The 13,335-nt window shown below is 43.1% G+C and overlaps 1 protein-coding gene across 3 annotated transcripts in view; it reads left to right on the top strand.

Annotated features, from left to right (window-relative positions):
- The window catches only part of HMGB1 (high mobility group box 1), a 157,831-nt gene that overhangs the window by 80,971 nt on the left and 63,525 nt on the right, over positions 1 to 13,335 (top strand). The window lies entirely within an intron of this gene.

Raw genomic sequence — 13,335 nt, 5'->3', positions numbered from 1 at the left:
ATGGTGACAAATAGCGATAGGAACCTAGAAAGCTAAGCAAATGGAAACAAAAAAGATAATTACTAGCTACCAGAAACCAAAAAGATGTCAAGAAAGGAAATGCAATGAGGGTCCACTACAGTGAACAATATTTACACAGTTGTTGAATAATACGAATGTTAATTTGATTTTTAGGCCGGGCATGGTGGCTCACGCCTGTAATCCCAGCACTTTGGGAGGCTGAGGTGGGCAGATCACCTGAGGTCAGGAGTTCGAGACCAGCCTGGCCAACATGGTGAAAGCCCGTCTCCACTAAAAATACAAAAATTAGCTGGGTGTGGTGGCATGTGCCTATAGTCCCAGCTACTCTGGAGGTTGAAGCAGGAGAATCACTTGAACCCAGGAGACAGAGCTTGCAGTGAGCCGAGATCGCACCACTGCACTCCAGTTCAAAAACAAAATTAGTTTTTAAAAATATACATATTGGGAAATGAGGAGAGGAGAAGGGGGAAAGTACATTGCATTGTGAAGAAAAAGTTAAAAAAAAGTCTGAATCCTAATACCCTATGATAGGAAGTCAATATTATGTTTTATATACTATGCATATATGTTGTTTTGATAATTTTAAAAACACTATGAGGAGAAAAATAATTAGTTCATCTGCAACACAGTGAGAATTGTTTATTGCAGTCACTTCTATTTAATTTGAGAAAATAAAACATTTTTCTATCCCTTCTGAAGGAAACCTTTAAGTACACTTTAATTTTTTATCTAGTTCTGTAGTGTACACGGTAAGAAAATCAAATTTAAAACATGCTTCCATTTTCTGAATTACGTTATTGGTAATAATTACAAAAATGGACTTAGATTACTTGAGTGTGTTGCTTAGCTTTTGCCTATATTCCTGTCTTAATCGTGAGCAGAAAATAGGTTTATTTTTTTTCAGTTTTTGTTTTGAGACAGAGTTTTGCTCTTGTCACCCAGGCTGGAGTGCAGTGGCACAATCTCAACTCCCTGCAACCTCTGCCTCCTGGGTTCAAGTGAGTCTCCTGCCTCAGCCTCCCAAGTAGCTGGGATTACAGGCGTGTGGCACCACGCCTGGCTAATTTTTGTGTTTTTAGTAGAGATGTGGTTTCGCCATGTTGGCCAGGCTGGTCTCGAACTCCTGACCTTAGGTGATCTGCCCTCCTCAGCTTCCCAAAGTGCTGGGATTACAGGTGTGAGTCCCTGTGCCCTGCAGGTTTTTAAAAAGTGTACATTAATTCAAATAAGTGGAATGGTAAGATACAATAAGCATGGTATCTTTGCAGTTTTCCTGCTGAAGCAATTAATCCTAGAAATTTCCAGAATTTCAAATGGTAAAGAGAAGCATGGAGGAAAAGATGTTCACCGTTTTTGTGAGTTACTAGTATCAATCATCTTTCCAGCTTAGAGAAAGTAGCAATACATACATATGCAAACACAGTTTTTTCCACAAAATATTGAATTTCAGAAATTCTCAATCATTCTCATGATAACTATTTTTGTTGTTTCCCAATCTTGGCAAGAAACTTGAGAATGAACTAAGCAAACACTGAAGTTCCCTCCTTTTCAAAGTACTGGCAAAGCACAGCTTCGGATGAACTCCATCAAGTGCTGCTGGCTGGCTTGTCAAGACAGAGGCTACAATTCTGTGATAGGGCAGAAAGAGAAAGGCTGGGTGGGGAAGGTTGTACAGAGGACCCTCCTTATCCAAAGATTCATTATGAGAGTCCCTGCAGAAAAGATTAACAAATAATCTAATACCGACTTGTGAAATTAGTCCTCATTCAAGCATCTCTTGCCTCTTAGCATCTGTAAGTCATTGAACAGTCTCTCCAGTGCTGTATACATTAAAGCACAGCAAATGGATAGCACAGTGAAAATGCTAATCTAGAAGGTGGAAAATGTCACGGAGCCTATGAAAGTGATGTTAGAAAACAGCTTGAACTGGCTGGGCATGGTGGCTCAAACCTATAATCCTAGCACTTTGGGAGGCCAGGGCGGGCGGATCACCTGAGGCCAGGAGTTCAAGACCAGCCTAGCCAACATGGTGAAACCCCATCTCTACTAAAAGTACAAAAGTTAACTGATGTGGTGGCACATGCCCATAACCCCAGCTGCTAGGGAGGCTGAGGCAGGAGAATAGTTTGAACCTGGAGGCGGAGGTTGCAATGAGCGAAGATGGTGTCAAAAAAAAAAAAAAAAAGCAGCTTGAACCATAGGCTAGAGTTAGACTAATTAACAACATAGAAAAAAAGAGTAAGATAAGGATGTTAACATAATAGGTGCTTCCAAAAAGAATGACAAGAATATTTAAAAATTTAAGGGCAGTCCTTGGAAAGTTGACAAGCCTCTCCTTAAATATGTGTGGGGAAAAAAAAATGACCATTTTAATGATCAAGCTATACAAGTCCAAAGTGAAGGGTATTATATTGTGCTCGCATCCATTTTTATAGAGCAGAGCTTTCGCCCAAAGAAGGGAGCCATGGGAGGCTAAAGTGAGAGACGAGACTGAGTTTGGCCTGGGCCATGGAGTGTGACTGAACTGGCTGAGTGAGCAGGGGAAATGGGACCAGCTCAGGAAGGAACTTGAATCAGAATGAGGAATTTGGACGGTCATCTTTTTCACATGTTCACCAACCTAAGGAGATAAAGATAGTCTTAGGGCCAGGTGCGGTGGCTCACGCATATAATCCCAGCACTTTGGGAGGCAGGCAGATCACCTGAGGTTGGGAGTTCAAGACCAGCCTTACCAACATGGAGAAACCCTGTCTCCACTAAAAATACAAAATTAGCCGGGTGTGGTGGTGCATGCCTGTAATCCCAGCTACTTGGGAGGCTAAGGCAGGAGAATTGCTTGAACCTGGGAGGCGGAGGTTGCGGTGAGCCGAGATCACACCATTGCACTCCAGCCCGGGCAACAAGAGCGAAACTCCATCTTAAAAAAAAAAAAAAGATAGTCTTTACCAGGATTTACTACAGAATTTTCAAATTGGGGATTTTTTTTTAAATTATGTAAGGGAAAAATTTACAATACATTGCAATTAGCTAATAGAATTATTATTTTATGACACTTCTGTTTTAGTTTTATACATGTGTATACCTGTGTCACAAGGCAAATATTGGTCTTACTGAGAGTCATGTAATCCAAAATTTGGGCCGGGCACAGTGGCTCACACCTGTAATCCTAGAACTTCAGGAGGCCGAGGCCGGTGGATCACTCGAGGTCAGGAGTTTGAGATCAGCCTGGCTAACATGGTGAAATCCCGTCTCCACTGAAAATACAAAAGTTAGCCAGGCCTGGTGGCACACACCTGTAATCCCAGCTACTCGGGAGGCTAAGGCAGGAGAATCGCTTGAACCCAGGAGGTGAAGGTTGCAATGACCCGAGATCACACCTCTGCACTCTGGCCTGGGTGACAGAGTGAGACTCTGTCTCAAAAACAGCAAAAAACAAAGTTTGAAAGACACTGATATAGAGGAAGCGTTATGGTTCTGTTATAGATGAGAACTCCGGAAGCCCTAACTGAGCCACATTGGAGAACAGCACCCGACTGTGAAGTCTCTGGGCTGTGGTTTCACAAATGTCCCCAGGCTCCAATCCCAGTGCCTCCCTGCATGGTACATTGGCTCCAGGGCCCTTTGCTTGGCCCCACTGCCCACTGCTGCTGAATCCTTCTGTCTCCCCTGCTGCATGTGAATCTGGGTCTCATGGTGGAAAAAATATGTGTTTTGGGCTCAGCTGGACCTGGGTGTGAAGCTTAGTTCAGCCCCTTACTTTACAGGTGAAGTTATGAAGCCATTGTGATACTCTGTTGCCTCTTCTGTAAAGTGGGGGAAATAACACCTATTTCATAGGGTTGTAATGAGGATTTAAAGAATATATGTCACCTCCAATCAAGCTGTATTCTACTTCTAGGAGCTCATCTGTGGAAGTACTCATGTGCACAGATTCATATGCATGGATGGTTGATTGCAGTCTTATAAAACCAAACATCTGGAAGGAGATTAGAAATCTAATAAGGGGCAGGCATGGTGGCTCACCCCTGTAATCCCAGCCGAGGCAGGTGGATCACTTGAGGTCAGGAGTTTGAGACCAGCCTAGCTAACATGGCGAAACCCCGTCTCTACTAAAAACATAAAAATTAGCTGGGCATGATGGTGCATGCCTGTAGTCCCAGCTACTCAGGAGGTTGAGGCAGGAGAATCACTTGAATCTGGCAGGCAGAGGTTGCAGTGAGCTGAGATTGCGCCACTGCACTCCACCCTGGGCGACAGAGTGAGACTCCGTCTCAAAAAATATATATAAAAAATAAAGGATTGATTTATTTTTAATTATGACATAGCAATATAATGGAATACTATGGAGCTATTTAAAAGAATGAAGTATACCTAGGTCTACTTATATGGAAAGATATCTGCCTCACTGCTTAGTGGAAAAAAAACAAGTTGCAAAATCCTGACCCCATTTTTTTTTTTTTTTTTTTTGAGACAGAGTCTTGCTCTGTTGCCCAGGCTGGAGTACAGTGGTGAGATCTCAGCTCACAGCAACCTCCGCCTCCTGGGTTCAAGCGATTCTCCTGCCTCAGCCTCCTGAGTAGCTGGGATTACAGGTGCACACCACCATGCCGGCTAATTTTTGTACTTTTAGTAGAGACGGGTTTCACCATGTTGATCAGGCTGGTGTCGAACTCCTTACCTTGTGATCTGCTCGCCTCGGCCTCCCAAAGTGCTGGGATTACAGGTGTGAGCCACTGCGCCTGGCCTGATTTTTTAAAAATACATAGATTATGGACATGCATAAAGAAATGCTATAATACCATAAACGTGGCTATCTTTGGGAAGTAGAATTATGAAGGACTTTAGATTTCTGTTTTGTAAAATGTTTTATTTATTATTTATTTTATTTATTATTTATTTATTTATTTATTTTGAGACAGTCTTGCCCTATTGCCCAGGCTGGAGTGCAATGGTGAGATCTCGGCTCACTGCAACCTACACCTCCTGGGATCAAGCCATTCTCCTGCTTCAGCCTCCCGAGTAGTTGGGATTACAGGTGCCCACCACCATGCCCAGCTAATTTTTGTATTTTTAGTAGTAGAGTTTCACCATGTTGGTCAGGCTGGTCTTGAACTCCTGACCTCAGGTGATCCGCCCACCTCGGCCTCCCAAAGTGCTGGGATTACAGGCGTGAGCCACCGCACCAGCTGTAAAATATTTTACAATGAGCATGTGTGACTTTCATATTCAGGAAAAAAATTTCGCTGAAAACACACACACACACACACACACACACACACACACACACGTATATGTTACCTAGCATAGCAGTTCCGAGTAGTTAGTGGTTGTTATGAGAGTTCCACTTCCAGCGTGGGTGCACTACATCTTTAAATATTCCTGTAGCAATGAATAGCCACTGTGCCTAGGGTTTCTGTGTGAATACATACCCTCTTTTTTTATTCTTGATAGATTCATTATTTTAGTTGAGGCCTTGTTCTCTTTTCTTTCATTAGCTTTAATCAGCAGGCTCGGGGCACCTGTCACAGGGGATGCCATCATTCATTTTAATTTTTAAAATTATAGTAGCAATTTAAGCTCATCCTAAACATGAAAAACAAATCTGCAGTTAGTAAAGTAAAACCTTAAAGTCACCAATTTCACCATGCCTTTCAGTCCCACTACCCAAAGATGGCAGTGGTTCAGTGTATGGTCTTCACAGCTTCTGTGCATATGCAAATGTGTGTGTGCACTTGTTTTTGTTTTTTTTTTTGTCTTTTGAGACAGGGTCTCACTCTTGCCCGGTCTGGAGTGCAGTGGCACAATATCAGCTCACTGCAGCCTCGACCTTCTGGCCTCAGGTGACCCTCTCACCTCAGCCTTCTGAGTAGCTGGGACTACAAACATGTGCCACCACACCCAGCTAATTTTTGTATTTTTTGTAGAGACAGGATTTCGTTATGTTGGCCAGGCTGGTCTTGAACTCCTGGGCTCAAGCAATCTGCCTGCCTCCACCTCCCAAAGTGCTAGGATTACAGGCATGAGCCACCATGCACAGCTTGCACTTGTGTTCTTGTTGCACCAATAAGATCATGAAGCATATAAAAAAAGTCTTTCCACAACAGAGATTTATATATACTATGTCTTTTTTAAGAACTGCATAATATTCTACTTTGTAGATGTAATTTATTTCACCATTCCCTTATTGACAGAATTTTCACTATTGTTAGCAGAGCTACAAAAATATTATTTTACCTATATCTTTGCACACTTCAGTGAGCAGATCTGTAAGATAAATTCCTACAGGGGAACTAGTACTGGGCAAAGGGTATCCATGTGGATAATTGTTATCATGTTGCACTGACTTACATTCCCAGCAGTACATGTATGAGTTCCTTTTCCCCTACACACTTTTACCTGCACAAGTTGAGTATTCTTTACACAAAATGCTCAGGACCAGACATGTTTCAGACTTCAGATATTTTAGGATTTTGGAATATTTGCATATACATAATGAGATATCGTGGGCATGGGACCCAAATCTAAACATGAAATTCATTTATGTTTCATATGAAATCTATACAGGTAGCCTGAAGGTAATTTTATGCAATATTCTTAGTAATTTTTGTGACCCATCACAAGAAGTCAGGTGTTTTAGAAATTTTAGAAAATTTTGGATTTTGGGTTTTCAGATGAGGGATGCTCAACTGTATTGTGTATTATATATTATTGTCTTATTATTGCTTTTATTTGTTATTATTTTTAAATCTTTGGCAATTCAGTATGTGAAAAAATGGGTGTCATTGTTGAATTTGAATTTTTTCCATCAGACTGAAGACATCATTTCTTTATTGCCACCATCCATTTGGAAATGTTATGCACATTCTGCAAATCCAATTGGAAGTCTGGCCTAGAGTTTGGTTAGATGGTGGCAGGGAAATAATATGCTTAGAAACGTGGTCCTGGATAGAATGTTGAGGAAAAGTAGAGAGAGAAGATGTGTGTGGGAGACAGATTGGATAGTGGCATATTTTTTTGCATAGAAATCTGTTAGCTGTATGGCTGCTGTTTCAGCATCCCTGAATCCCTCGCCTGGCTGAAATGGGCCATCTATCTATTCACCTTTGTTCACAACGATAGAAATCATGTCCAATATTCTCTATGTGCTTTTTCTCACTGAAATCTGGCATCATAATGACTCAGCATCTGGAGGAGCCAATACAAGTGAATCAAGTTTGCGTTCATCACCCAGCAGTGCCTCGTATGCCTAAGGGATTTCATGGAACTTCATTTCAAAATCATAGTTTGAAATGGTCATGTTTCAAACAACTATAAAGAAACTTTAAAATGTGGCAAAATGTGGACAGGGCCTTAAATGTAGGAAGAATGTTCAGATAACTTTGCAAACAGCTTTTTGGTGATAGCTCAGTTACTTCTTGCCTCATTAGTTGTCCTTGGTTCATAGGACATCCGTGACCCAGCATAAGTCAATGATAAAGTTTGTTCCAATACACATTATTTCTCCCTTTCAGAATGAGTGGCCTTGGCAGATGTGAAACCTCTCTGAGCAGGGAATGTCCCTAAAGGGGGCACGCAGAGAGACTGTGCAGGGTCACATTGTGATGGAGATGTGGGTAAAGAAACTCACAGACACCATTGCCTTTTCCATCATTTAGGATGTCTTTACTGGTTTCTTCATTTCACCATCCAGAAATACCGAATTATAAAGGATGTGATTCTTTCTGACTACCCAAGACATCCAAAATTCAATCTTTTTTTTTTTTTTTTTTTTTTTTGAGACGGAGTCTCGCCCTGTCGCCCAGGCTGGAGGGCAGTGGTGCGATCTCAGCTCACTGCAAGCTCCGCCTCCCGGGTTCACGCCATTCTCCTGCCTCAGCCTACCAAGGAGCTGGGACTAGAGGCGCCCACCACCACGCCTGGCTAACTTTTTTGTGTTTTTAGTAGAGACGGGGTTTCACCGTGTTAGCCAGGATGGTCTCGATCTCCTGACCTCGTGATCAGCCCACCTCGGTCTCCCAAAGTGCTGGGATTACAGGAGTGAGCCACCGCGCCCGGCCCCAAAATTCAATCTTATGCAAACTTCAGTTGGGGATATTTCCCCTGATTCTTTCGCAGCTTCCACATCCCAGTAGTTCTCCGTTTTTAACTTATCAGCTGTTCTCTATGGATGTCATGCCTTGAGATGTTATCTTCCAAACACACAGCATACACAACTAACTCATTGTTTCTCTTTTTAGAAAATTAAGCAAATATGTATATAACTGCATATGCGGGCGTCTGGTCAACCAGAGGCAACAAATGTGACCTCACAAGTTTGTGTAAACTCAGTCAAAAGCAAGGGAGCGCAATACGGTAGTCCTTTTATGGGTTAATATGATCTCACCCTCCCCCCACCACAGTAGTGATCTTTCTGTTCCTAAAAAGGGAAGGGCCCTGGGCTGGGAACCCCTTCAGTTATCCCTTCTGAATGGTACAAATCTCCTTCATCCCACCCCTCTGATGGTCCCAGTTGGTTGTGGTTGGCCATGAAAGAAGGTAAATGGCTCAAGATCACTGCACCTCATTCCCCACCTGAAAAAAGACATTTCATATTCACATTTTGCTGGTGATGGAAGCCCTGAGTCAAAACCTGTATGTAGAAAACAGCCCAGGAGACGGGTTGCCTGGTCACTGGCGCTGCAGCACACCGAGTTCCCTGCTCTGGGTCAGGTTGTTAAGACCGCATGAGGATGCGCTGCTGTAAAAGTGCCTGCTTTTTCCAATTTAGGTTCACCAGAGTGCATAAATCCACTGACAGCTCTCTTCAAACAGTTGTTCTCAACTTTAAATAAAATTCTGAAATAACACCTGGTTTGCCTTTTTAAAATTTCAATTTTAAAAGAGACAGGGCAGCAGGAGGGTATAGATTGGGGGGCTATGGAAGGCATTCTACTATGAGGGGAAGAGCACACATCTTTCAGAGTTTGACTTTGAACCCTGACTTCACTAAACATTTGGCTATATGACCTTGGGAAGGTTATTTTTAAGCTTTGATTCCCTTCTCTGGGAGCAGGAATAAGACTCCTTTGGAGTCTTGTGGACATTTATGAATAATAACTTCAGCACAGCATAGGGCTGGGTGTGGGGTCAGAGCTGAGTAAAGGTGAGCTTGCCCATCTCCTCTCCATCTCTTTTTGTGTCACACTGTATTGGCGCCTTCTGTTTCTGCAGTTAAGGGCAGCGCTGGATGTCGTGGTGATGCTGACCCTGAGGAATTGACAGCCCACTTCCTCAGGGGAAGTGGTGGCATAGACACAGGCAATCATATGTCATTCATAGAAGCAAGTCCCCAGCCACTGTGGACCACCGACATCTGAGGAAGGTGGGAAGAGGCTCAGAGGTAGCAGCTACCACCCCAACTCAGGCGTTACTCACCGAGCTACATGGCAGTCTCAGGGTGGGGACAAAGGTCAGGGGGCCCACCATCCCGAGAGGTTCCTTCCTTGGTGAGCTGACAGGCCAGCTTCTCCCTGAAGTTTCTTACAACTGAAGTTTCAGTTCTGGCAAACAGACTACGGACCTAAGTCCTAGGCCCAGCAACTGCCTTCCCGGGCAGGTCCCGTTCCATTTTTGAGATCACTGCTCCTTCTCAGCTTTCTCGCCCGCCTCCCTGGAGAGAGAAGGTTCAGCACCGGATGCACAGCCGCTGCGGCCCCTGCTCTGTGAGGACTCTTGAGCCTCTAGCGGGGAATGACCCATGCTACTTGTTAAAAGGCGGGCTCGGCCCCTCCGGGCTCCTCCTGGCCAAGGAGCCTGCGTAGCTGCAGGATGTAAAGCCAAAGGCCATCAGAAGGATGTGTGGAAAACACTGCGGTTAGGAATGAGCAGACATTCCTAATGGAGCACGGACCTCAGGCTGATTGTGATCTGAGACAAAACAGTGCCAAGTGCTGCTAAATCATTAGAACACTTGTGGATAGCAGCAAGAGAAATAAAGACACACAGACTCTCTCACAGGAAGGCTCTGTGGTATGGAGAGGAGCTTTGGCGACAGAGGGCAGAGGCCCCTTTCTGGTTGTCTTGGGACAAGTCATTTAGTGATGGTGGAGCTAGGGCTCGTGGTGGCAGGCTCGCTGTCTCCCCATATCAAGGTCTTGCTGTGTGCCAAGCACTGTCAGGTTCCTCGTAGACGTCATGTCCCAATAGCCCTATGAGGCAGGCACTGTGATTATAGCAATTTGATTTTAATTTTTTTTTGGTTCTCTGGTGAGGTTGCAGATCTCTCTGTTTGGATGAAGAATCTCAGACTCAGAGGTGAAATGATATGCAGGTGGAACCAGTCTCACTGTTCTCTGTCTTAATGTCTCTCAGCCCTCATTTATCATCTGCAAAATGGGAATAAAAATACAATCTCATAGAGTTAGAGAAATAATGAATAATTCACAAGTCTGTGGTATATAATAGGTGTTTGGGCCGGGCGTAGTGGCTCGCGCCTATAAACAGCACTTTGGGAGGCCGAGGCAGGCGCATCACTTGAGGTCAGGAGTTTGAGACCAGCCTGGCCAACATGGTGAAACCCCGTCTCTACTAAAAATAGAAAAATGAGCCAGACATGGTGGTGCATGCCTGTAATCCCAGCTACTCAGGAGACTGAGGCGTGAGAATCACTTGAACCTGGAAGGTGGTGGTTGCATTGAGCCAATATCATGCTACTGCCTTCCAGCCTGGGCATCAGAGCAAGACCCTGTCTCAAAAAAAAGAAATAAAAGTTGTTAGATGTGGGTTATTTAATGTTGCATATTGCCTTCCAATTTTAAAAAAAATTGCCAGGCTAAGCACAGTGGCTCATGCCTATAATCCCAACACTTTGGGAGGCCAAAGCAGACAGATCGCTTGAGCTCAGAAGCTCCAGACCAGCCTGGGCAACATGACGAAACCCCCATTATATGGTTAGGCTTTGTGTCCCCCCCCCCCACAAATCTCATCTTGAATTGTAATCCCCACCTGTCAAGGGAGAGACCAGATGGAGGTAATTGAATCACAGGGGCCATTTCCCCATGCTGTTCTCATGGTAGCGAGTGAGTTCCCGTGAGACCTGATGGTTTTTTTTTTTATGTTAATAATGGAGTTTAATATTTTGTTTCTGTGCAATCTTGTGAAATACAACTTGTTTTATAAGAATTTTCAACAAAGTATTAGTTTCCTTTTGCAAAAAGTTATTAGTTTGCCATTTAGTAGCTTTTAAGTATGTTGAATTTTTTTACATAATTAAGAACCTCAATATTCTTGTTATCAAAAACATTTAGTGAGTACCTCCATGTGCAAAACAACTGGGCTAAAGAGTCATACGACAGAGCCCTACTGTCAAGGATCTTTGAGTCTGTCTTGAGAGATACTTTATTCTTTCATCTCTTCCTTTGCTGTGGTTCACATCTGATGTCACAAAAACCAGTGGGGGTTGGGAGTACGCCAAAGAACAAGAATACTGAGACATTTTGCTGCAATATTTTGTGCATCCCTAAAGGCCATTTCTAAATAACAACAATGGTGATGACAACAAAATTACACCTGTCATTTATCAGGAACATACAATGTCAAAGCACTGTGCTGAATGATCATTTATCTTTAAATGATCAGATGCTTTCAGTGATCATCCAGTTCTTCCACCTACTCTCTGAGGTTTCTATTCTTATTTTTGCCATTTTATACATGGAGTCTGAGCTTAGAGAGATTAAGAAACTTCTATTATTTTAATAGTTAGCAGAGTTCGGATTTAAACTCAATCCTGTTAGACTTCAAAGCCATATTTGTAACCATTTTACTATGCCGATTTGTTCTGTCTGGCCTACAAATAAGAATGTATTTGTTTGTTTAATACTTATTTGTTGGATATCTACTATGTGATTAAAAAACAATGCATATATAACCGCAGGCAAGGTTCCAATTAAGAAATAAATCTTAGGAGGGGCCTGTGGTGAAATACAATGTGACCAAATCTTTATATATCTTTTCAAGTGTATAAACTGCAGATGGTTACAGACATAAATATTGGTAACTTCATATACCAGTTTCGGTTAGCCAAGTCTATTGAAGAATTTCACCAAATTATTATTATTATTATTATTAATTTTATTTTATTTTTGAGACAGAGTCTTGCTCTTGTCACCCAGGCTGGAGTGCAATGGCACGATCTTGGTTCACTGCAACCTCTGCCTCCTGGGTTCAAATGATTCTCCTGCCTCAGCCTCCCAAGTAGCTGGGATTACAGGCACCTGATGGTGGTTTTATAAGTGTTTGGTAGTTCCTCCTGCATTCATTCCCTCTCCTGCCGCCTTGTAAAGAAGGTGCCTTGCTTCCCCTTCACCGGCCACCATGATTGTAAGTTTCCTGAAGTCTTCCCAGCCGTGCTCAACTGTGAGTCGATTAAACCTCTTTCCACCCAGTCTCAGGCAGTTCTTCTTTTCTTTTTTCTTTTTCTTTTTGTTTTTTTTTAATATACTTTAAGCTCTGGGATACATGTGCAGAACGTGCAGGTTTTATTAGTAGGTATACATGTGCTATGGTGGTTTGCTGCACCCATCAACCCATCATCTACATTAGGTATTTGTCCTAATGCTCTCCCTCCCCTTGCTCCCCACCCCTTGACAGGCCCTGGTGTGTGATGTTCCCCTCCCTGTGTCCATGTGTTCTCATTGTTCAATTCCCCCTTACGAGTGAGAGCATGTGGTGTTTGGTTTTCTGTTCCTGTGTTAGTTTGCTGAGAATGATGGTTTCCAGCTTCATCCATGTCCCTGCAAAGGACATGAACTAATCCTTTTTTATGGCTGCATAGTATTCCATGGTGTATATGTGTCCAGCAGTTCTTTATAGCAGTGTGAAAATGGACTAATACACCCCCTCTCTACAAAAGATACAAAAAAACAGCGGGGGAATGGTGGCACTCTCCTGTAGTCCCAACTACATAGGAAGCTGAAGCAGGAAGATTGCTTGAGTCTGGGAGGTTGGGGTTGCAGTGAGCCAAGATGGCACCACTGCACTCCAGCCTGGGCAATAGAGTGAGGCCCCATCTCAAAGCAAAAAAAAAAAGGGCCCAACAAAAACAAATGCCAAATGAAGCACCAGATGGTACAAGTAGCAGCTGCTGTAAGCAAGATGGGGGGATAGCCTGAGCATGGCTTACGTGTGAAAAGGACACTGGTTCTTTCAACCACACCAGCATATGCAGAGAGTGGGCCCTATCCTAATATCATTTTGTTGTACAAAGAGTGGTAACATCTTTTGGATAAATCCTGAAAAAAAAAAACTTGGCTTCAGTAGATATACCACATGCTGATT

Source organism: Pan paniscus, chromosome 14 (assembly GCF_029289425.2).
Source record: "Pan paniscus chromosome 14, NHGRI_mPanPan1-v2.0_pri, whole genome shotgun sequence".
Lineage (NCBI taxonomy): Eukaryota > Metazoa > Chordata > Mammalia > Primates > Hominidae > Pan > Pan paniscus.
The sequence above is the reverse complement of the archived record's forward strand: the minus strand, read 5'-3'. Positions and strand labels throughout refer to the sequence as shown.